The 26,024-nt window shown below is 39.3% G+C and overlaps 1 long non-coding RNA gene across 2 annotated transcripts in view; it reads right to left on the bottom strand.

Annotated features, from left to right (window-relative positions):
• Positions 1 to 24,298, bottom strand: part of LOC113844751 (uncharacterized) — a 111,258-nt gene extending 86,960 nt beyond the window's left edge. Inside the window, exons 1-3 of one of the 2 annotated variants that reach the window (XR_003499598.3) lie at positions 24,039 to 24,298; positions 17,171 to 17,249; positions 14,803 to 15,178 (exon numbers count right to left, since the gene is read on the bottom strand). This is a non-coding gene — a long non-coding RNA (uncharacterized lncRNA). Of the gene's footprint in view, positions 1 to 14,802; positions 15,179 to 17,170; positions 17,250 to 24,038 lie in introns of those variants that run through there. The other variant, XR_005269414.2, reaches the window with a different exon arrangement.
• Between the last annotated feature and the right edge of the window lie 1,726 nt (positions 24,299 to 26,024).

Genomic DNA, 26,024 nt, shown 5'->3' with positions numbered 1-26,024 from the left:
GGGGGATGTGATGGACATTAGGGACCGAATGGTGTGTGTGCCTCAACACGTCAGTATGTAAAATGGATAAGGGCTGGGTGTGAGACCATTGCTAACAACACAGTGCTCATGGTACAGAATTCAGTGCACCTGGTGCCATCTACGGTGTCAGGGACAGGGACAGATGACAAATGGGTTGTGATGGTTAGAAAGCTGTCTGACATGCTCAGAGCCTGAGACTACATGAACCTGAACATGCATGGTAGCAGCCTCTGAATTATCTCAGTGAGGGCTCCCTGCAACTGCAACTTGGAACAGATTACAGAATGAAAACTTTGGACCAAAGACATCAGTGGGATTTTGGCTCCCAGCTCCCTTTAGATCTGACTATCACCTGCCCAGGATTTCAGCCTTCTCCCCCTTTGAATCAATCCACTGGAACATGCTGACGTTTAATACACTTTACCATTCAATTTATTCTTTTCCCTTTAGTTATTTTCCTTGTTCAACTCTTCACTTAGGTTGAATGCACATTGGTGTGCTTGATTAGGTTCTCATAAACAATTCTGTTTGAGATATTCAAGGACAAAAAAATGAGCTTGTTCCCTGCTATGCACACTAGCCCTGTAATGACAGCAGAAAAACTTCTTTAGTAGCTGAGCAAACAGATGCTGATGTGAACGCTTCCAAATAATTTGAGCGAGAAATTGACATATCAAAACACTTTCAAAGGCAGAATGGCCCTTGAAACTAATTAGTTAATCTTGTAGTTAGTTGCTTCATATTAGCCTTTGCTGCTATTTCTGTAAATCCTCTGGCTTCCTCTGCATGTGTTTGGTCTTTTTTTGAGGATAAATTCTCACTCTTATAATCATCCTTCCCACTTGCCGCTAGCTTTTCCATATGCCCATCAGCAGCAAATATATTAGCTTTCCTTACTGCATACTGAAAACATACAAGCCTAGGATTTTAAAAGACCATCTGATCTCTGTTAACATCCTAATATATGAACACTGTAAGGAAAATCTCACTGTGTGAGAACTCCTTGTTGATCCAATGCAGAGAAAAAAAAAAAGAAAAAAAAAAAAACAGAGATGAATATTTAGCAGAAAATGAAAGTTGGAAAATGACAGAAGACTGGTTTGTGAAAATTACAATGAAGTTTCTTACCATTCTATTTAAAATCTTTGCTTTTTACTAGAAATAAAGGGAGAAATATTTTTTATTTTTTTTTTTTTTTTGGAGAAAGGCAGATGAAGAAGATTTCACAGAAAGCCATATTTATTTATTTATTTTTTAGAAAAATTCAAGCCTGCTGATGAATTTTGTTACCCACCTGAACTGCACTGACAAAGCCACAGGGATTATTCCTTTTCACACCTTTTACTATCTTGTCAGCCTCGTGCTACAATCACAAATGCATTTACTCAGAACACTAAAATCTTACTCCAGCCATTTCAAAACATGAATGATCTTCAGGGCTTTCTTTCACAGTGAATACAAAACCTGCCCCAAAGTGCTACTGCTCTGAACTCGTCTTGTCAGATCCTCAACAGACATGTGGCTTGAGGAATAAGAGGGCCAGTCTTCATCTGAAGACCTACAGCAACTTCAGAAGATTTAACCTGAATGGCAAAGCTATTCCCTGTAGTTCTGCTGGGTCAAATTAACACTAATCTTAACCCTCTGAACTGAGAAGGCTCCCTGTCACATATGTATCCAGATTTCACACGTTTCCTCATTTTACTTTTTGCTAAGCTGCTAAAGCCTTGAGTTTCATCTCTTTCTATTGAAGTAGCAAAGGAGATGCATATCAGACAGAGGAAGAACGGCTGGAAAGCTGGGGCTTGAAAGGGGCCTTGCTGATGGATATTGTTTACAGCCTTCAGCGCAGTTTGGTTTCATCTCACTGAAGCAGGAAACAACTTCTGAGACAAAGACCTCGGTCTCACTGCTGTCCTGGCAACACACACTCTGCACCAGGGCACTGAACAAAGGCCCGTGGAAATGTAACTCTGAAGAAAAAGGCTCATCATAGCACATCATGTGTAATTACATTGCTCTGGAATAAAGCAAATTTTTTTATGAGTGAAATGCCTAATCAATAACCAACAGGTCCTCTCAGCTCATCGCTCTCTGCCCATGCTGTGCTACTGAATAATGAGGATGTTTTGCTGTGATAGCTCCAGGCTATGCTCTGAAATGCAGTTTGTTAACATAAATTCTTCTACTAATCTTAATTTTCTGAGGATTTATATATTTGCAGATTTCCTCAATACTAACCATATTCGTGGTCTCTGCTTAGTTTTCATATATAATGTCTTCCCAAGTGTTAAATCTTGCAACACTTATGCATGGAAAAATAGCAAAAATAGGGCAAAAATTCTAATAAGCACTTGTGCTCTCTTCTACTAAGTAAGATTAGTCATTATTAATTTTCATAAGCCCCAAATTATTTCAAAGGTAGGAAATTTAAACCATCCCTCTAGTTAGTAAAAAAAAAAAATAAAATTATTTACTGATTCTTCAAAATAGTACCTTTTCATCAATAAATGAATCAAAATTTTAGAATTTGATGAGTTATAATCTTGACTATTAAAGCACAGCTAACTGATTGGCATCAAGTGTCTGATGAACTGTTGCACAGCCAAGTTGATTAAATCCTGGATTTAGCATTGATATTAGAGAATGCTTTTTGAAATTCACATTTTGGGTTTTGTCTATTCATTTCTGTAATGCTCTAGGCATAAAAAGATCCATAAAGTGGAATATATAATTAATATGTCACTCTCGTTTTTTATTTTTCTATTTTTATCATTTATATCACACCAAACTAAGAGAAATGGAGCACAGTAAATGGTTTAAAAGTAGTTAGAAGTTGCTGTGTTTATTTTTATTATGTATAAAATAACCTATATGCATAAAAGCATTAACATAAATAATATGCCTGAATAATACACTTGCTCAAATAAATGCAAAACAGTTCTCATATTTGTTTTGCAAATTTCTTCCAGGAACATATACTCCACTGGGTTTCTCAGTTTTTATATACTTGTCCTTGGAGCTCAGGAGAACTCCTGACTTGGTGATTCCACAGCAATTCCTGTGCTGCCTGACTTCTGGGCCCAAGTTGTATGAGCTTGAATATTTTTTACTTTCCATGTGTAATTTCTACATAAACATACTGCTTGTGCAATAAAAGCTCATCAGGGTGCTTGTGCTCTCATAATTTATAACTTGAATATTATTAGTGTTATTTTCACTTCCTGTGAGCATTCACACATGTAAGAAGCTCACTGATAGTGAAGAGATGAGAACAACCACTAAAGGTCAACTGAATCAGATTGTTTTTGTTGTATTGAACCAACACATTGAATTGAGTGATGAAGCTTCCCTTACAAAGACACGACTTGCTGTCACACTATCTGCTCTTATCTTGCTACACCTGCACCACAACCCCACAGAGGGAGTTTTAGCCTAGTCTGCTCCCATGGCCCCTTCCATTTTGTGCTTTAAAGATTTCAAGTTGTAATGCTATATTAAATGTGTGAGAAAATGCTACCAGTTGCAGGGAACAGGTAACCCCACACCCCCAGTAAGCTACAGGGAAAGATCCTAGAAGCAGTTGGGCTCTCAGCAATGGTTTCTGGTCTAATAACTAGTAATAAGATCCATACATATTACCTCTAGGCTGAAATAAGAATCTAATGCATCAGAAAGAAATTACTCTTCTTCTTTAAAGGTGCTGAATATGCACCGTTAATTGAAAAGCAGAAACTGGAAATTATCAGATAATTGATTCTTGCTGTAAATGATTTATTGGGCATTGTAATAAACATAACAGCTCTTTCCACATACAGGCCACAGCTTTCCTCACCTAGCTGCTGCTGCTAAGTTAATTGTCCTTGCTTGGAAATATATTTATATTATACAGCCTTTCCATTAATGCTTCAGGTTTAAATGTCATAAAATTAGATGTGTTTTTCAGTAACACTTGAAAACGTACCTCAATTACAGCAATGGCCACAAAGGTGCAGCTGTAAACATGATACATTGCCCTGAAGAGTCTAGAATTCTTTACCGATCTTAAAAGCTTCCATGTGATTGAAAATCAGTGTTGCAACAGCAAGATTCAGCAAGGAATTTCACTCAATATCACTTCAGCAAGTATAGCCAGTGCCTTCCCAGAAAACTACCGCAGTGTATATGGCTAACTAGACCAAGGTAAAGCACAGAGCACGTACGGGTTTACACACATACATATGCGTGCATATATATGGACACATAACAGCTTTCATTTTTTAAATTGCTGCTCTTAGCTAACTGCTTTGCACCCTCTTAAGAAAACAGATAGGAGAGATGAAATAATATTGTATCTCTAGGATGCATTTAGAAAACATCCTTGCAGCTGAAGTAAATGCAGCATTATCTACTAAATTAAGCTGTCTCTTTCAAGGACAAAGTTAACTTTCAGCTGATGGAGAGAAAGAACATTTATTTACAAGAAGGGTATGGGTGAAATGTTTACTGTATTGTCCAGGGAATTTTTCACTCATCTTCCCAATGTGCTTTTGTGAGATCCCAGCGAACTATGAGGAACAAACACCCAGGAGCCTACCCAGCCCAGAAAGAACATTGGGCCTTAGAGAAAAACGTGAAAGATGAGACTCAGAGTCTCCACTGGACGATATTTCTTGCAGTACTTAATCAGGTTGGTTTTCTTGCTTCATGTTTTATCAAGATCTATGAATATCATCTGCAACAGAAATCATAGTGATTTCCTCGTAAATTGAAGGATCTGAGCTGCCCTGGACCTGGGTGCTGCCTGAACCAGCTCCCCTGTTTACTGCCTGGCCACAGTTCTCCAGACGTTGTTTTCCAATTATACTTTTTGTTGTGTAACTTCAGATACAACAGAAACAGTTAATTTTGGAAAAGGAAAGAGTAGGAAAGTCACAAATGCTATAATGAAACAGTAACTCTGTTAAGAGCAAGCCAAGCATTCAACTTCACCAACCACAAGCCCCAATCAAACCTCTGTTAGAGTACAATCCTGTTTCTTACCTCAGAAAACAGCATTTTTCATCAGCTTAATTCTTTCATAGGAAATATGAATGCAAATACAACATTAGGTGGGGAAGCAGATGCATTTGGTGAGAGCCTTACAGCTGTGAAAGAGTCATGTAAAAGTATTTTTTTCAATTGTTATTCTTATTATTGCTTCCAGATATTGAAAACTGCTGCTTTCCAACTGGAAAACAACCAAAGCTGGAATACATCTCTATTGCTTGAATGCCAAAATAATACTTTTTTTTTTTTTTTAATAGAATAGATGAATAAATTTAAGGATTTAGATAGATCACAGTGGAAATCAAACTCCCATGTGTCCCCCAAAAGCTACACATGTAGTAAATTTACCCAAAGGTACACATGCACCCTGAGTGATTAAAATGATTTACTGTGGTCTGTGAGATCATGCTAATAAGCAAAATCCTTAAGTGAATATAAGAAAAAAATACAAGGACTGGAACAGAACAGAATGCTGGCTCAGAAAACTACAAATCTATGAAAGACAGCACTGTTCAACAGCTGTCCAGATTTAATTTTAGGATAAACAGTAGAATACATCACCTCTTCTTCTGCCTGGCACTGATTAATATTTGCAGTACTAATTTAAATCGTTTAATTTGCAGAATTTTTAGGTCCATCATCTGTTCCCATAATTCAGTCAATATTGTGGTTCAGCTCACACAAGAAATTGATCTGCTGGCCACTCTTTACAAGCCAGATTAATTTTTGTTGATTGATTGATTGGCCTCTGTCCATGATGCATACTAATTTTGGACCGTTTTAAGCTCATAAGGCTTTATATTGAGATCCATTGATTGCAGTTATGAAATGATGAATGGGTTTTCAACCAAAAGCAGACAACTGATGCAAGCTTGAGGAGAGAAAACAAAATAATCCCTATATAGCAGAAAGTGCAGAGCTGCAATGTCCTCTCTGGTTTTGTTCCAATTTTCCCCAGGTGGTTGGTGGTTCAGTCTTCCAAGCCGTACAAACTAAAGCAATACTTAAGGCAACTCCAGGCACTTTTTCCAGGTCTGTGCCTCAGAGGGTGCTTTGGTATCTCCCAGTCCTAATGTCCAGGTAAAGATCTCCTGGTTAAAACACAGCTGGAAGAGCCAGCCTGTCCCTGGCTCCATCAAAGCTGGTGACCATGGATACACATTTTGCAATCTTTGCTTCCACATTTTTCTATTAGTGGGGCATACTGAGGGCTTTGATCACTCTTCATTAATGCTCTAAAACCACATATCCTTCCTGGAAAACAGTTTAAGTGTTATCATTATTGAATTATGATTTCTTATAGAAATGTAATACGTATGCCCAAAGGTACGCAAAACTACATAATTTTATGGTAGAATATCATGTCTTTAAAAGCATTTTCATAATCTATTTCCTTGTAATCCTGGAAAGATTATGCAAAGAAATTAAGATACTTGCTGGTGTTTAAGAAGATTTTGTATCCATTTAGTTATCTCCTAAAATTTCCTAGTTGAAAAATCGATCTCACCATCCAGTTTGCTATAGTCAGCCCTGTCACAACGCAGCTGGGAAACAGAAACCTGAACATTTATTCAGTGTTTTTTCCAGGTAGTGTTTAAGGTGTAAAGAAAATCTCTAGTATATGTAGCCCTGCTGGGGATCTAGTCACTGAGGAATACCAGCTGAGAGCACTTGGCCTTCTGCACTTGCTGTTCAGTTTTCCAGTATGGAAGGAGGAATGTTCTCCAGAGGGGAAGCATCATTTCAATATGGTTTCTCATATCAGTCTATGGTATTCAGGGGCCTTCAGGTTACAAAATATGATGTGTGAATTATGTCTTCAGTTTGGTCTTTGTGGTTTGGCAGTGCGCTGTGTCTTACAAACTGAAATGTATAGCAAAATGATTCTCTCTTCATCATTCCTCAATATTTTAAGTTACAAAATCTGGATACCTAGAAAATAAGCACCATCCCAATTAAGTAATAAACATGTGAATCTGGAACATGATCCAGCACCTGAAAACAAGAAGAATCCTGTCCAGAGGAAAGCCACCAGCAAACCTCTGTTGGAATCCACAGAATTCTTTTGATTGAAGGAACCTGACCCCAGACCTCTTTCTTTTTACAGGTTATAGTGTCAAGATTTATTTCCACAGACTATTCACTACTCTGTATGTTCCCCACAGAATATTGGAAGATTTCCAATCCCCTTCCCCTTGGAAGATTTATCTCGAGAGAGAGAAACATATACTGCTTCAATTTTACATTGCTACTATAGCATATATATTAAAAACTACCACTTCAGTCCACCTTCAGTTCCATCAAATGCCTTTAAAGCAGATGTTAAATGGCCAAAGATGAAAGCATATAAGTGTGGTCTGAGCTACACTTTGTAAATGAACAGTGACATTTTTGATTTCATTGCAATTACTCTAATTTCTTCACCAGCATATCTATGTGTCTCTTCATTTTTCTCTTCCATCAGGGAAATATGTAGACATTTTGCATTTAGAGATTTTGCCATGCTTAAAAATAAATCTTCTACCCAACTTCCTACTAGTTAGAATTAATTTGAAATGGAACTTGTTAATTTGTGTATCGTTGGACTATAGCCTTTCCAATTGCATAATATCTTTAAAACTTCAATAAAACCATTAATTGATGTTACTGCCCTCAAATTACAAGCTTTTTGTACGTACAGATAACAAGGAAAAGAGAGAAAATCCAGAATTAATAAAAAATAGCAGCAGGTTTTAATTTTCAGAGTACTGTTTGTATTCTTTTAAGACAGCTATACTATATTGGCTGAATGCCCCAAGAATAAATGTACTTATTTATTTTATTAATGGTAACATTGGTTTTGTGTGCTCTGAAATTAGGACACCTTCTCAAAGAAAGGCAATACAAGCAAGTATTAACAGTACTCTTGGGCTTGCCTCAGAACCTGGAGCTGGAATTCTTCAAAGCCTGTCCCAAAAGAATGTTTCTCAACCTCTTCCTATAAGAAAAAACATTTTTTGGGGAAAAAAATAACAAAAACGCACAACTATCACTTGCCTTGTGCAGCACCAGCATCATAAACATACTCATTTATAAGCAAGTCAAAATAATTTTTCTGTACATTTCTATACATTTTTGTACCTTTTCATAGTTTTTTTGTGTTTATTTTCACCCTTCTTATTTATTTCTTGTTTGCATGAATAGGAATGCATGAATGCAGTTGTATTTGTACATTGTAAATATCTCACAGGCTGTTTTTTCATTTCTCACAGAAACACAGCCACAGACAGAAGGCACTGAAGATCAAGTGTTATTACACTGTGAGGCAGCTCTGAAGCACAGACCTGGAAGTCTAGCAGCCCCACTATGCAGACCCTCCTTTACATGTACTTGCCAGGAGAGTTGAAGGCAGCTGCTGCTTCTTCCAGCACATTGGGGGATTTCTGAACCCTATTATCATATGCAGCCTCAAGAGAAAAGAGCAGGGGATTTAGGGAAGATCAAGAAGATGGACAGTGAATACGGAGCATAAAAGAAGGTCCAAAATAGTGAAGACTTCTTTAATTGTACATATGTGTTTGTAAGTATAAGTAAAGTTTACAGAATACATTAAAATGAGTTTAGCATATATACTCATGTGTCCAAATAGCTCAGTATCCTGGTGGAAAACTGACTGAAGATATTGGAGCAAAGGCAATACCGTCGTTCTCACTGCAGAGCTTGGAGGAAGCTATGCTATCCCATCCTGGCTTTGCCTCTTGCCCTCTACAGTTGTTTGGATACAATTCCCTAATTTAAAAGGAGGATGTTTAATTATAGCTGGATATTTTAATTTCAGGAGAGAGGAAGGAGGGGAGAAGCAAACAGTTTTAAGGATAAAACAATGCCCCTTTATTTTTTTATATGGGAACTCTACTGCCTTGCTCTTATTTACTCTAACTTAAAGTGACATCTAAGTTTAAAACAAACAAACAAACAAGAATATGTATGTACTACCAAACACTGAGAAAAGAGAAAAGTTGCTGACTAAGAAGACTTTTTCACCATACTGCCACACGGTAGCTGCCTGGGACTTAGAGAGAGTGCATTTACTCGTAGCACTGTTTTGCCACTGGGAGATGTGGAAATGGAGTGGTAATATCAGCCTATTTTGTGAATTGCTTGGAGATCAATGGATGAAAAGCAGATAAGAGGAGGAATATAATTAAAGAAGGGCCCAGGATATTTCTTGTTCTCTTCCCCTTTCCCAGCTCACACCAGTATGATGTGTCATTAGGCTAACAGCTAACTCTAAATCCCTAGTTATACAGAATAAATAACAGCTGCAAGGCATAGGACAAAAACATGTCCCTCTCACAGGTGTTAACCTTGAGACATATGAATATATCTGGCTGGAGGCCCACTGCCTGGAGGCTGGGCAATTCAGAGCACTAGGGGCAGTAATTGCCAGCCCATAGTTTGCAGGGAGCATCCTGGGAGACCCTCCAGGCTTGCTGATGGGAAATACATGTACGTATTGAAGCTGAAGCTGACAGAGAAAAGCACCGTACTGTCTGTGGTGTGCTAGGGGTTAGCTATTGGTGATCAGGCGTGTAGGACACGTGGGATGGGACAGGCACAACAAATGCTCTCCAAGGAAAGCTCTGCCATTCAGTGCCAAAGTGAAGAGCACATGATTCCATGCCACTTGAGTCCCAAAATTTCTGTCCTTCATATTGGTATATGCAGAGAAACCTGTAATGGGGGTGGTGATTTCCTTACAACAGAGAGCAAAGTTCAGCCTCAATTTCAAAATCTGTCACTAAAATCACCATTACTGGGTAATGTTTGTCATAGAGTATGGCCAACGAGTGGAAATTACCCAGAGAAGTTCACCACTTTTTTTTTTTCTTTTTTTTTTTTTTTTTCCAATTAAATCATTGAAAGTAGTTGGCTGTATGAAGCCTTTCTTTATCATTTCAGTAGTACCCCACAACAGACATTACTCTTTTAAAATCCACAGAACTGATTGCAGATTTGGATACTGGTTAATGAATAGCATGACCTGACCTGAAGTTACGTAACTTTCAAAGTGGCAAAAATGTCTTGCATGGGCAGAAACCTGTGGCTTTGGGTAGTTATAGGCTGGGAACATAACATTATTTCACAAGTTTCGTTATATACCTGCTATTGTAGAGTCATAAAAAAATTATGTGGATAGCTTTATTCCACTTTCCCTTCCTCTCACATCTCCTATAAATCTATCAGAAACAGATACATCAACGTCAATACACAAGGAGGAATATTTATCACCTTCATTCCTTTAACATGATCTGGACATCAGCCTTTTCTAATAAAATTAAGATACAATAATAATTAAAATAAAGTGCCAAGATAAAAATGATGGAAATAGTGCAGAAACCCAAAGCTGTCATTAATGAGTGATACTTGCACCCTGCTGCACCAGGTAAGATAGAAAGAACTTAAGGTCTCGGGATTTAAACCTGCATTTTATCCAGAATTAATTCCCTTTAATCACATTCTCAGGAACTGCAGGGCTATTTCTCTATGTTTCTCTACAGGCCTTGTTAGCTAATCTACAAAATGTCTCTTGTATTGAAAGAATGAAAATAGGCAGCTTTGCATACTAATAACTATCAACCAATACTCCCAGGTCCTTCTCTGCCTGGCAGCTTTTTAACCACTCATGTCCCAGCCTGTAGCTCTGCTTGGGGTTATTGCACCCCAGGTGCAGGACCTGGCACTTGGCCTTGTTGAACTTCATGCAGTTGACCTTGGCCCATCAGTCCAGCCTATCCAGATCCTCCTGCAGAGCCTTCCTACCCTCAAGCAGATCGACAAACGCACCTAACTTGGTGTCATCTGCAAACTTACTGAGGGTGCACTCAATGCCCTCGCCCAGATCATTGATGAAGATATTAAAGAGGACCGGCCCCAGTACCGAGCCCTGGGGAACGCCACTAGTGACCAGCCTCCAGCTGGATTTGACTCCATTTACCACGACTCTTTGGGCCCGGCTATCCAGCCAGTTTCTAACCCAACGAAGCGTGCGCCAGTCCAAGCCAAGAGCAGCCAGTTTCTTGAGGAGAATGCTGTGGGAAACGGTGTCAAAAGCCTTGCTGAAGTCAAGGTAGACCACATCCACAGCCTTGCCCTCATCCACCAAGCGCATCACTTTGTCATAGAAGGAGATCAGGTTCATCAAGCAGGACCTGCCTTTCATAAACCCATGCTGACTGGGCCTGATCGCCTGCTTGCCCTGCAAGTGCTGCGTCATGACTCTCAAGTTAATCTGCTCCATGAGCTTCCCTGGCACTGAGGTCAAACTGACAGGCCTATAGTTCCGTGGCTCTGCCCTATGGCCCTTCTTGTAGATGGGCGTCACGTTTGCTAGCCGCCAGTCAACTGGTACCTCCCCCGATAGCCAGGACTGTTGATAAATGATGGTAAGCGGCTTGTCCAGCTCCTCTGCCAGTTCTCTCAGTACCCTTGGGTGGATCCCATCCGGCCCCATTGACTTGCGTACATCCAAGTGCCGTACCAGGTCACCAACGAGTTCTTCGTGGATAGTGAGGGCCACATCCTGCTCCCCATCCCCTTCCACCAGCTCAGGGTACCGGGTATCCAGAGAACAACCGGTATTGCTGCTAAAGACTGAGGCGAAGAAGGCATTAAACACCTCCGCCTTTTCCTCATCTCTTGTAACTAAGTTTCCCCCCGCATCCAGTAAAGGATGGAGATTCTCCTTAGTCCTCCTTTTTGTGTTGATGTATTTATAAAAACGTTTTTTGTTATCTTTAACTGCAGTAGCCAGATTGGGCTCCGGATGAGCTTTGGCCTGTCTAATTTTGTCCCTGCACAGCCTCGCAACATCCTTATAGTCCTCCCTAGTGGCCTGCCCACTTTTCCAAAGATTATAAACCCTCTTTTTTCTCCTAAGCTCAAGCCACAATTCTCTGTTGAGCCAGGCTGGTCTTCTTCCCTGCCAGCTCATCTTTGGGCACATGGGGACAGACCGTTCCTGCACCATTAAGATTTCCCTCTTGAAGAGCGCCCAGCCTTCCTGGACCCCTCTGCCCTTCAGAACCGCCTCCCAAGGGACTCTACCAACCGGTGTCCTGAGCAGCTCAAAGTCAGCCCTCCAAAAGTCCAATACAGCGGTTTTACTGGTCCCCTTCCTGGCCTCGCCAAGAATAGTGAACTCCACCATTTTGTGATCACCATGCCGAAGACAGCTCCCGACAATCACATCCTCCAAGAGTCCTTCTCTGTTTGTGAAGAGAAGGTCTAGCGGGGCGCCATCCCTGGTAGGTTCACTAACCAGCTGTGTCAGGAAGCTATCTTCCACGTTCTCCAAATACAGCCTATAGGATTATAACAGACCTATAGGACTGTAACAGACCAAATTTCAAAGAAGGTTAAATTATTGGGTGCCTAATTCTGCCAGTAACAACTGGCATATCTCCACAGTGAAATCCAGGGAAATCCACAGTGAAATTTACCAGGGAAGCTCATGGAGCAGATCCTCTTGTGGTTGGAAAGCTGCCTGGCAGAGAAGGACCTGGGAGTATTGGTTGATAGTCGGCTGAATATGAGCCAGCAGTGTGCTCAGGTGGCCAAGAAGGCCAACAGCATCCTGGCTTGTATCAGAAGCAGTGTGGCCAGCAGGGCTAGGGAGGTGATCGTCCCCCTGTACTCGGCTCTGCTGAGGCCGCACCTCGAGTACTGTGTTCAGTTTTGGGCCCCTCGCTACAAGAAGGACATCGAGGTGCTTGAGCGGGTCCAGAGAAGGGCGACGAAGCTGGTGAGGGGCCTGGAGAACAAGCCCTACGAGGAGCGGCTGAGGGAGCTGGGCTTGTTCAGCCTGGAGAAGGGGAGGCTCAGGGGCGACCTTATTGCTCTCTACAGGTACCTTAAAGGAGGCTGTAGTGAGGTGGGGGTTGGTCTATTCTCCCATGTGCCTGGTGACAGGACGAGGGGGAATGGGCTTAAGTTGCGCCAGGGGAGTTTTAGGTTGGATCTTAGGAAGAACTTCTTTACCGAAAGGGTTGTGAGACATTGGAACAGGCTGCCCAGGGAAGTGGTGGAGTCACCATCCCTGGAAGTCTTTAAAAGACGTTTAGATGTAGAGCTTAGGGATATGGTTTAGTGGGGACTGTTAGCGTTAGGTCAGAGGTTGGACTCGATGATCTTGAGGTCTCTTCCAACCTAGAAATTCTGTGATTCTGTGATTCTGTGATCCCATTCAGCTGGTCCTTACTTCAAAGCTAACAAATACCAACATCTGGCTAGCTGACTAAACCCCCTTAAGCAACAGAGGGGACAAATAGGCTTTCCTAAATGGCAAATCATTCAATACTTCAGGTTTCTTTAGGAATCATCCCATAAAGGTGCTACTTTCCCATTCCCAGTATGGATAACCTGGGCAAAGGGCTCAGAGCTGATGTGTACGTGAGAGATATCTCAAGTTCTATCATAGCATCTACGTCCAACATTTCCGTTGTACAGAAAGCTCATGAGGAATTCATCTTAAGGAGGGCATTTTCAGCTGGCAAGGAGTCACAGAGTCATACAGTGGTTTGGGTTGGAAGGAACCTTAAAAAACATCTAATTCCACCCCCTGCCATGGGCAGGGAGCACCAACACACAGTGTTTACATTCAAATATTATTCTCCCAGAGAGAGGAAAGTAAGCAGGCCAAAGATCAGCTATGTGCATTAGATATTTCTCTGTACTGGGCTATTGCTATTTCACAAAACTTCTTTCCAGGTCTTCTGGGACTGCAGACTTCATCATGGGCTGAAATAGCTGTTTAATAAAGATAGGAGGCATCTGTGATTCTGAGCAAACATATGTTTTGGCTTAAAGGCACCGAGCAGAGTTGTGGGATGATGAAAAGCAGCATGTCATTGCCTTCAGTAGCAGGCAGGTGTCAATCATGGAGGAAGCTAAAAGAAATGCTGTGAGCCTGCTGGCTTTGACAGGCAGAGGTTCAAAGGTGCAGCAGAGCTGCCTCTTGAATTCTGCTTTCAGGAGGTGACAGACAGTGAAGTGCAGCCTCGAGAAGAGAAGGGCCTCCCTTGGGAAAAGCCTTCTGAGAGAGCTTTATCAACCAAAGCATGGCTCTCCACTATCCCATCTGCAGTTAAACTACATTTCAGTCCCACTGCTTATTATTCTGTGGAACTTTCTTGCCAAAAATAACCATGAAAGGGTCAGAAGCTAAGCCAAAGGTCCATCTATGCATGGACATTTACTTGTTCACAAAGTCTGCAAAAACATGCACATTACCAGCAGGGCTCTGACAGCAGAACTTCAGCATACAGAAAAGAAAATCCACTTTTTCCAACTAAAAATAAACACAAGATGTTCCATTGCTTAATTTAACTAGCAACATTTCTGATTCTTGCCTTTGAATTTCATAAACCCAAATGTTAAAATAAAGGGTGACAGACAACACAAATCAGGCTTGAGAAAAGGGAGGTCCTGCATTTCAGCCTCAACTTTGCCTCACATAGTTTCAGAAAGTAGGCATCAGCCAGTGCTTTTATTGTGAGCAGCCATGGGATGGAGGTAGCACTGAACTGAATATCTGAAGTTCCCTGCACTGTGAGGAGGGAGATTGTGTTGCTCTGGAAAGTGGCAATAAAATGCTGGATGTTTCCTTAGCTTCTCCCCAGTAAAGCCCTGCTTCTGAACACAGCTGAAGACCCTGGATCTTCATAAAACTCATCAAAAATACAAAGGATGAGTATAGTACAAGTCTTTTGTCATAGCTTTTATTGATGCAACATCCGCTTCCAGCAGGAAAAAAAAAATAGGAAGGCAGTAGGAAATACTAAAGATACTGATTTTTAAACAATCTGTATGCAAAAGCACACTTTTCTCAAGCATTACAATTTGTTTCTACCCGGATGGTTATTTTACAGACAGATGCATTCACTGAGCTGGACCACCCAGGAACTCGTGATAGATGGCAGAAGAGAAGCCAAAAGCCATGACTAAGCCACTGACCAGGCATCTCCAGAAAGCAGAGGTAGCAGGTTCCCAAGGAGCAGAGGGTCTTTCCCAAGTGTGCAGCAGTCAGAGTTCCCTCTGGAGGCTGCACAAGTCACACTCCAAGGCACAGTGCACAAGAGGAGCTGAGTACCTTGAACAGGAAGATGAGAGTTTCCACACTACTCTACAACAAAGGACATGGTTGGTTTACATTTTATGTCAACTGACAACTTGGAAGAGGAAAGTAAGTTTTCTGCTAACACTTTGAGTGGAGACATTTTTACCTGATGAGGTGTAGAGCAGCACTGCCCGTCGTGAAATTACAGAATAGGAAAGTTAAGAGATGTGAATTACAATTTCAGTTCAGAATATTCCTCAGACTTCAGCAGAAAAAAAAAAAAAAAAGTAGAAAAAAATAGTGATACTTTAAAAAAACATTGTATATGTTTATAATGGTCATCCCATTTTGGATGGGACTCTGGCCAAAGCATTTTTCATAGCAACTCTTGTTGCCTCAGAGACAGTAACATCAGCAAAGTACAGTGCCATACTCTTAATTACTACTCAGTTTTATGAGCTATGTCCCTGTCATATTCATAAAATTATTCAATTTCTGAGTCCTTTAAAACAATTTTTAACTACTTAACCAGCAAATGTTCCTGAAAATAGCTAGAAAATGGTTGCATATTTAGATTATGTATTTATTATTTATTTATTTATTTATTTATTTATTTATTTATTATTTATTATTAAAAAGGCATCATAAATGATCAGTATCATTATTATTTTAAAAAAAGTATATGTTAAATGAAGAAATTAAATTATTTAAAGCATCATAGTTTTAAGAACATAAATTAAGAAAAATGAAGTATCTAAGAAGTTGTGGAAATATTTTTGGCAATAAAATGACTTATCAGAAGTAATGAAAAACAAAAAAATTGCTTCCTTAATTATCATATATTGCCTTCATCAACTTTAAAGTAAAGCGCCTCTGTTTGTTTAATATAATATTCTATATTAAATGCACATGCACACACACACAACTAATTCCAACATAAAAATGATTTAAATAATTTTAAAATTATTTAAATTATTTAAATTTATTAAAATGTTAATAATTTTAAAATTATTTTTGGCCTTTCTCTGCATGCAGATTAATCCATAATTTCTGCAGAAACACTTGAAGCATCTAAAGAAAAGCAGAACATATTTTGCTTTTATCCAAAACATTTTATAACTGTTTAATGCGAATACTCAAAACCACTCTGAGAGTGGGAGGGGGAAATTTGTTCATTGGCTGTAATGGTGGATGGAAAACGTATGTGCTTCAGGGAAAAGGAACTATTTCTAATATGAACTAAGGCATCTGAGGACAAGGGCAGGGGAGAGCAGGGGGCTGTTTGTTGTTGCACATTTCCTAGAAGACAGCATCTGTAAACATGTTATGTCTACTAATAACTAATAACACAGAAAGTGAAAAGTTGGAAAGAGGGGGAAAAACTCTTTGGCATTCAGATACAGAGTTCATCAGATATTTAGTAAATACAAGCTATTGTGGATCTCCTGCCAACAATATACTTTCTAAAAAATAGTAAATGGAATTGCTTGCAGTGAATCCAGGCTCCCTAAAAGCTGGGAAAGGCCTTTCTTGCAGAACACAAATAAGGCGTTTCAAAGAGAAGACTACCCAGAAGAAAATACATTTTTTTTTCAAACAATGGTGGTTCATTTCGTAACAGTGAGATCCATCTGCCCAGAACAAACACAGGAGTGTCACTGCTAGAGAATTGCTGCTCTGTATAACTCCGGTTCAGCCTCGCCACCCCCACCACCCTGCCCCACCCTTGTTGCAGGAACCATTAGATCTGGCTTCATAGTCAGAACGTGTTGCCCTGGGCTACGCCTCTTCAAGGTGTGAATGTCTCGGAGGATGGAGATTCCCCTTCCTCCCAGAGCAAACAGTTCTAATTTAAATGCCAGTTATATGGAGCTGCATGTGTGTGCACAGCTCAATAACAGAGAAAATACAAGGCTTTTCAAAGAGTGGAGCACTGCCATAGTGGAAGTATAGACAGGGAGAAGCTCAAGTGCTGGGACACCTTGGCAGCATCTGTAAGAAGCTGAATTGACAGCTGTGCCTTACCTTGGCAATGAACATCTCTAGCTTTATTCAACCTTTCCAAAGATTGCTGCATGTTCCAGATGTATCTGTGCTAGGAGACCTGGGAAAAGGAGACATCTATTGGAGCAAACTTAACTCTTAATGACAGGTTTGGTGGGCAGTAACCTTCTGTTAATTAATGCAATATTAATACACAAATTAGCAAACTGCTTAACAAAAGAAAATCCAAGTAAAGCTTATTCTGTTTGTGCATACAAATCATATCATATTATGCAGTCTACTTAGTCCTTGAATGCTAAACAAAGGGATAGATCCCTGCAATATCTCTACACTGGCAGGTGCTTCCAGCTCCAGGTACAACAGATGAGTTGTTATTTTATGCTCCCCTGTGCTGAAAACCAGCAAGGTTAATGTGAAGAGCGAATGGGAAGATTTATGAAGACAAGACAAATAAAAAACCTCCCTCAGAAGATCAGGAAAAGAAATACTTACCATGAGAGGCAAGATTATTTAAACTCAAGTTATATTTTTTAATTGGTTAGACAACAGTGATGTGGAGTAAATGGTGTGGAAATTAAGTACATTTATTTTAGAAAATCAATTAGAAAATCACTTTCAAATGGGGTTATAGGTACGTGGAAGTTATCTGATTGAGATAACTGAGACAAATTAGGTTTAATTAAATTAAGACTGTGAACAAATATGCCAGGAAGAATGTAAAATCCCTGTCCCTGTTATTTTCTTGGGGGCTGTCCTGTAGGGCAATATTTGTGTATCTCTTCTGTTAACTGAACTTTTTCAAAGTCAAGTTTTCTGGTGACCCTGTGTCCAAATATTTACTAGGAAAGAAATAATAAGCTTATATGCAACTGATAAAAGTGATGAAGCGGCCACATTTCATTTTAGAGGGCTACAGAAAATATTTAACCTTGAGAAATGGTGGGAGGATGTAGAAGGGTAAGATTTTTCTGCTTTAGAATGAAAAACATTACGATGCCTCCCTCTTCCACTGCCAATTACCTTTATTCCACCATTTAAGGGTTACTTCTCCTGTGTTGAGAAACATCTCCACTGGTAATTCTGTTAATATGTAAACCTCCTTTGGGTACATATTGCTTCAGAAATGTTAAAAATAGGAAAGACTCTTCAGATCACACACTCAAACCCCAGCCCAGTTAAGGTCATTATATCTCATCCAGTAATTCCTCAACAGAGCTCAACAGACTGCAGCTGAACTTAAGACTGTACCATAGACAGACATCACTCTAATTAATAGCCCTTTAAGATGAAGAAAACACCAGATCTCCCAGAAGCTGTTTCGGGGTCTCATTACTCTCATCAATAACATTATTTGCATTTCTTCACTTCTTGATCTTTTATTTATTATGCAAGTGAGGAAGGGAAAAACATTTTCTTTGAGCCAATGGTTACACAAGTCATTCTGGAATCATTAGCCAAGTTGCATCTCAGTTTTCTGTCACTCTGTAGAGCATGAATCATGGACTGTAAGCCTCCAGTTTTTTCTTTTAAGATAAAACCTACTATCTGACAGAACAATCCAAGAAGTGGTGAGGAAGAATACTTCGTTCTGAAAACATTTTTTAATAATATGTGAGCTGATAAAACTCTCATGTTAACATAGAGAAAGGTGCAAGAAATCTGAAAATGAACAATCACCTTCTTCCCAAGACAATTTATACCATGAAGCATGAGGGTTAACTGCTTTTCAAGATTGTATTAATTTGTTTTTAGTATGATGCTATCATTATTCATATCGAGTATATTAATAAGTCAAACCTTTGGGTGTAGTATCTGATGGTACTGGAGTCCTGAGACAGCTGTATGGGCTGTGGGGAATAAAACAACCCATCTACTCCAACCCTTTTCCATTAGACAACCAGAATAGTATGTGCACAATAGGCTTCCTTTGTCAAGAGCCATGACATGATGATCTTGTTTTTAATTTAGTGCTGACCCAGATGTGAGCACACAATAAAGGATGATATGGAAAACTCCTTATGCTCCCTTTCATGAGCTCAGCTTTGTATTTAATTGAATGATGTCATCCCAGGGGTAATGAAGATACAAACATCATCAGCTATCCTGAAATTCCTAGCATGCAGTTGTTTATTGGATAGTTTATTTTGTTTTTACCAGCTTAAAAAAAAATAGCAGCATCCCTCAACAGGCTGTCCTAACTGTGATTCAGTGAGCTTCAGTTTAAATTAAGAAGAATTAACATTCCCTGGTTTCCAGGTTTATCCTGAAAACAACATTTGAATGAGCAACATATGCAGTTATCTATAATAATGTCAGAAGGACGCTTGGGATATGTATCCTTCGGCAGTGACAAACACCCATTTCTTTTACCCCATGCCTGGCATATGTTCCGTGTGACACCCAAAAAAAAAAAATAAAAATGCCAAACAGTGACCCACAAAAGAGCTCCTGGGGGACTGGAGGAGGTAGAAGAAATGGAGCTGATCTCTGAAATATTTGAGGTGACAGAGGCTTCCTTGGGATCTGTGCAAATTGATAAAAAACACAACAAATAACGTTCAATATGCAAGGCATTTTCATGGAAAGTGGTCAAACTTAAGTACCCTCCCCTGCAACTTTGCCAACAGTTCAGGGTACAACCAGAATAAGGTGACAGCATACGCGTAATTCTGCTTGTGTTCATACAGCAACTTTTGTGCCTTCAAAATGTGCCCTCTCTCTCATCGATTGTTTTAGGGCAGTGCTCTGGAATATTCTCTCAGTCTGTCTTTGTCAGGAAGCTCAGGTTTTATGAACATTCATTTATTCTTTCTCTCCTTCTGTTGATCATTTTCCCGTGTTTGTTCTGTGCTCCCAATAGGAGAATTGCTGGTTTGTAACTTAGGCACAGTGGCACAATGTGGACTCTACATGTTGGCAATCGCACTAAGTTGGCCAGCACAAAGACGGTGTTTTGATCGATACTTTTGTATACGGGGGGTTGGGAAATTAAAGAAGTGAAAATGGGTAGAATTAGACAGGGATTTAATTTGTGCCAGCACCTAATAGTCAAATACAGAACATTTCTATTAGATCAAGACCCTGAGTTCAGGTGAGATTACTATTTCACAAAACAAACCTATTCTTGCCTAGTGACCCCAGTGGATCTAAGAGAAACAGGTTTGTGACTCCAGGCAGGATGGAGGAAAGGAGAAAGTTTCGAAAACAGAGGAACCATGAATCCATTCTACTTCCCCTTCATGCTGCCAGTGAACAGAAGGCATTATGTGTCCCATTCAAGGTCATGGAATCTTTTATACTACAGCCAACACTAGGAAACTGCACTCTGAAGTGGGTTAGAAACATGTAAAACACTTTGATTATGTGGGAAAGTTCACTTGCAGTGCTTTGAGCACAGAACTGGGAAAATCATATTTATCAGGGCCTTTGGAAACAGCCAGTGAATAAGATGGTCTCCACCTGCACGCAGACATGTTTAGCACAAGCAGTTCCTAAATATCAGATTATAGACCATATTTCTGACTCTCTGTAACATTTAGCAGCATAGTGACAACTGAGGCATAAATACAGTCTTCACAATACCTGTTTTCTGTTGTCGCTTTTTAATTCAAAGCCCACATGCACTGTTTAGCTTGTCATAAATCCAATAAAAATTGGTACTTCTGATTTTCCTTAGAAAACATACCATAGGCTCCAATTTACAAGTTTTATGAATTGCTGTAACTACAGCAAAAGACACGTTCAACAAAGCAGTTTTAGGGCTTCATAAAGACCAAGCTGACTTCAACAACCCCTTCCCAGCCACCATTGGAGAACTGAGCTCCAAACATTCAGAAAGCTCTCCATGACAAAGAAAAATGACGTATGCTTTCTTAAGAGCAGTACTTGAGTATTTACTGTTCATGACACCAGATATTTATGATTTGTGAAAGATATGGTGGAAAATAATAGTTGCTGGCCTGAGCAAGTTTCCATGTCAACTGCTTGCATCACTGCAATGCTTCCTGTTTTATATTTTGGTCACTCACTCAACTTTAAATAGAGGGCTGTTCCATAAATCACCAAATTATGCTTGAAGCACTTCAGTAAAGCATTGGAGAAATTGGCTTGACAGGCAGCCTAAGTTTTCTAGAGATACAAAACTGACTGAAGAGGTGTTGAAAGAAACTGATTAATGAGCTAAAAGTAGTATTTGGTACTACGTGTTCACAAGCTGTCAGTGAGCCACTGGGTCAGCAAAGTGAGGTTTACCCAGCACAGAGGGCAGCATATGGCCCCAGCTGTTCCGCAGGATGGAGCACAAGTTCCTGGCTCCACCACTGATTTGTATGAAAACATCATTGTGGAAATAATTAAAAAAAAAAGACATACCAAAAGATCCCAAAATATTTAACTCTCTTTTTGCCTTAGCTCTTCAATTTATTTTAATTGTAAATGATCTTGCTTTAGGAGCAAAGAACCTACTTATCCATCAGTGTTTGAGCACCAGACAATGTGCTGAGATTGCAAATTTTAAAATATTTTATTGACACTATAAAATTTAAATACCCATTACACTGGACTTAGAGTAAAAAAAGCACTTAGCATTATAAAAACATCAGGAATTGGAAGAGTTATTAATTTGCTGTGAAATCAAGATGTTTAATACTTAGCAGTGGTGTTATTTTATTTCTCTGGTTTTCTTTTGCATCTTCTTAATATTGTTTATTTGTATTACTGTAGTTAGTTATAAGACTGTAAGCATTTTTCAGCTAAATATTGGTAAAAATTTATTATTAGAAAAAGATATCTGAAATTTCTAAAGCCACCTCAGTAGCCAAAATGCCTAGTGGCACTAATTTTAATGGAGAGAAATTTCCAGCCTTACAAAACACAAATTTGCAATCTAATTTTGCAAAGAAGCTGTATATATATTTTAAATTAGGTTCTAGTTTAATAAAAATATTAAGAAATTATGGCAATATTTTCTCCTCAACAATTTTTGTTAACAGTACCAGAGCATAGCTGTAGCTAAGGCTCAGCTGGTACTCACATATTAAATCCTCAGGGTATTTAATTTTATGAAGTCATTATATTTAGATTGATATTTTTTTCTGCAAATTTTCCACCAAAATTGATTTTTTAAGCCATTTTGAGGACTGTGTGCTTTAGCAGACCTTTTTTTTTTTTTTTTTTTTTTTTTTTCCTTCTGGTAGACTATGTCACTTTTGCCAGTTATTTCTCAACTGGGAAAATAAAATAAGAACAATGCTCCTGAACTGATATAACTTTAAACTGGAGGTTTGATGAGTGTATGTATTGAAGAATCAGGTGTAAAGATTTTTGCACAGAATCTCAAAACCCTTCCCTTGGCTAGGATTTTGTCATGGACTGTCTTCTTAAGCAATCCCCCTCTTGCCGCTTTGGCAAGACAGCTGCTGCTGAAAGTTATGGATCTACTTCTGCAGAAGGAAAATTTACACAGACAAGGAGCCCCCACTGTGGAAAAGCTCGAGGAATGTGCCACAAGAGCTGGTCACCATGAGTGGCATGGGGCAAGCAAAGCAGGAATGCCCAGGCATTGAATCTTCCAAAATAGTTATGAGGAAGCATCTAGCAAAAACTAGCAGAGAGCAGATTCAAACTAACTGTCCTTATAACTGTTCCTATTGTGAGCTGGAATTCCTCGCCATGGGATGCTGCAGATGCTAGAAGCATGTATGAATTGAAATGTAATTGAAAATCTCCCAGGAGAAAATCCATTAAAGACATATCAGCTGTGAATGCCATGTCTACTATTTTCTCATTTCTTTTCCCCAGGAATGATCCCTAAGCAAAATTAGGCATAATTTTTACTTTCTTTCCTTTACCTTAGTTGTGCATATGTAGCTTTTACACCACTTTGCAGGAGAGCACTTTCTATGCCTTTCCAATGAAAGGGCCTGAAGGCAAGCACAGTGGAAGAGCAAGGACAGGATGCTGAAGAATTGCACGGGAAATTGGATCCTCCTTTTCTCTTTAGAAAACTTAAGGTTGCTCCAAGAATCTAAGTGGACTATCCTCTGGACAAAATCCTACCCTGTGTTTGCTCAGGATCAGACAGCAAAAAGCACCACCACATGAGAAGAAACGCTGGCTACAGAGAAATGGCTTTGAACTGCTGGTTTGCTCGCCAGGACAAAGTGGCACAAGCAGATTTAGCAGGCAGAGCTGATGTGTTTGAACAAGTCAAAAATCAGGAAGTGTAAATGAGGATGGAATCAAAACCTAATGAGCAGCAAAGCAGAATTCATGCGTTATCAAGAAACTGTATTTAATTTGCCTTATAGGAACCAAATATAGCAAGTAACGGTTATGGGTTTACTAGACAAACTTTGTAAGCCTATGAAAATATGATTCATTATCAGACATCTTTTGAAGATGAACCTTGACTTCATTTCTTTTTAATGGCTACTGACCCTGATAACCTGACTGATGCTTTTCTGAGAAAAGGCCTGGGTCTGTAGTTTCCGTGGTACCACCAGGTGGGCACTGAAGGGCCCATGCACTTGCCAGGATTTGCAGTTGTAAAGGAAACACTGCAAAGGTTTAAAAATTGTCGTCATCATCATCCTTATCAGATTTTCTGAAAGACTGTGAAATGTAAATTGAACACAATCTGTGGTGGGCAGGCAATGAGAAAAGCTTGCTAATAAATATCCTTGTTTCTTATGTACAGGATTGTACATTACTTAGTTACTTGGCTACTCAGAAACGTCCATGTGTTTAAGTTCTACTACATGCCCTGTGCTATACCTCTATATCAATGGTATTTCACTTATTATTATTAGTTATGGTACAAGATAAAAACAGGTAGCAAGCGAGGAAGAGGAAGCTTTTCCATATTTGAAATAACATCTGGGACACTTACAGCTTGTCAAGGACACATTTCTCTTCTGAGTCACGGGACTGAAGTAGAGGCCAGTTTGTGCTCTGCAGTGCAGCCAGTCCAGCAAGCCTTCCTCTGAGCAGCCAGGGTCAGGAGCAGACAGAGACCAAAGGGTTACAGCAGGACACAATTGCAGGGCAATTCCTAGTAAAGTCTTTTAAGAACATTTCTTTCTTTCTTCTGTGACCCTAAGGCACTACCTTCCAGAAAGTTTCTTACTTTCACTAAGTGGTAGAGATAGAAAACAGCACAAGCAGAATTCTTAGAAATATTTCATTGATTTGTTATCATGGGTCATACATTATCTGCCATGCAATGTTGCAACCTTTTTCCTTTCAGCAGAAGAGAAGCAATACTGTTTTCCAAAACACTGCCTAACTAAGGAGTTCCTGGAAAAAAAAAAAAAAAAAAAAAAAAGGAGAGCCGTTATGGCTGCAGAGAGATGTTGTGCCACTTGAACTGAAAACAAAATAAAATCAAGCTACTGATCATACTGTCTTGTTGTATGTTATTGTTAATTCAGTTTACTGAGTTCTGCTGCTCAGTATGTAAACTAATCAATTTGGAAGAAGTTATGCTAAATTATGCTATGGGATTTTTCAGTCTACAGTCAACAATGAGCAAATGAACAGGCCTCTTCGAGATGCTTTGTGAATAAGCAGCATTCCTGTTTGCTTGGACTGGATATTTAATAGGTAACAGATTCAACAGTTAAAGCGTAATCCAAATACCACTTCAAACAGCTCGCACCATGCTGTCTCATATTGAAGAGCCACCTTTAAATATCACCTCAGTGCATTCAACTCATGAGGTACCCTTTCTGAACTCCTTAAACTTATCAAAGGCTACCACAGAAAAGCATCTTGGCCCTGGTGGTTGAACTAGTCCATTGTAAAAATACACAGCCTAAGCCTGATCATGTTACTGACTCAGCAGGGGCAAGTTTCAGTCTGTCAGTTACACATCAAAGTATTTCTGCAGTAATGGAATTTTCCAGGTGTCAGGCAGATTAATTATAAAACAGAAAGGAATTACAGTATCCAGGAGTATTTCAGCCACCACATTTCCAATAAGCAACATCCAATTTCATTTCACAAGTCACAAAACTCAATTTTTCCAGGCTTTCCAAACCTGACTCAGACTCCCAGGTATTATGATACAACAAATGTAATAATTACTCATGATGGCACTGTCTTGAAATAAATGTATACGACAAAGGTAGATTTTATTGTTTTCTTTGTTTCTGTGGTTCTAGCACTCACATGCAGAATTGTCTTTTAAATGTATTTGTCGTTACAAGCATCTTAAATATCTGTCCTAAAAATATTGTGGCTTTGACACATAAATACAAGTATTTAATACTTATAACAGAAATGCATTTGCTGGATTCCCTGCAAATGCTTGATAGCTTATGTGTTTCAATTAAGCTGCTTAGCTGAAATTTAGCTGTGTACATGTCCAGAAGTCACTAGCTCTTCTCCAGAAAACGCCAATGTACCTAAAATTCTGCTCTTGAAAAATGTTCAGTGTTTGCGGGCAACTCTGTCAACCATGCCAAAACCACAGAAAGTTGAACTTCCTAGAGCAGAGCCCTGGATGATACATAGTATAAAATAGCATGCAGATACAGTAGAATATTCTATTCTAATTAAGCCATCAAATTATTTCCATTATTAAATATAATCTAGTTATTTCCCTAGCTGATGCTTGAAGGTTTTCAAAATTTCAGTTTGTAAAATTTAATTTTCTGGAGTGAGTTAATTTGATCATTGTCACCTTTATATACATCCTGCTATGGATGTGCACAAACTTTTGTGTTTAATTTTTAAATGACAGTGTTTAAGTAGATTGAAAATATCTGATTTATCATTCCAAAATGCATCTATCTCATGGTTCAGGTGAACTTACTGAAAGGATCATTTCCCAAAATAACATTCAAACTAACTGCAGAAGTATTCCTGAGAGCTC

Source organism: Anas platyrhynchos, chromosome 14 (assembly GCF_047663525.1).
Source record: "Anas platyrhynchos isolate ZD024472 breed Pekin duck chromosome 14, IASCAAS_PekinDuck_T2T, whole genome shotgun sequence".
Taxonomy (NCBI): domain Eukaryota; kingdom Metazoa; phylum Chordata; class Aves; order Anseriformes; family Anatidae; genus Anas; species Anas platyrhynchos.
The sequence above is the reverse complement of the archived record's forward strand: the minus strand, read 5'-3'. Positions and strand labels throughout refer to the sequence as shown.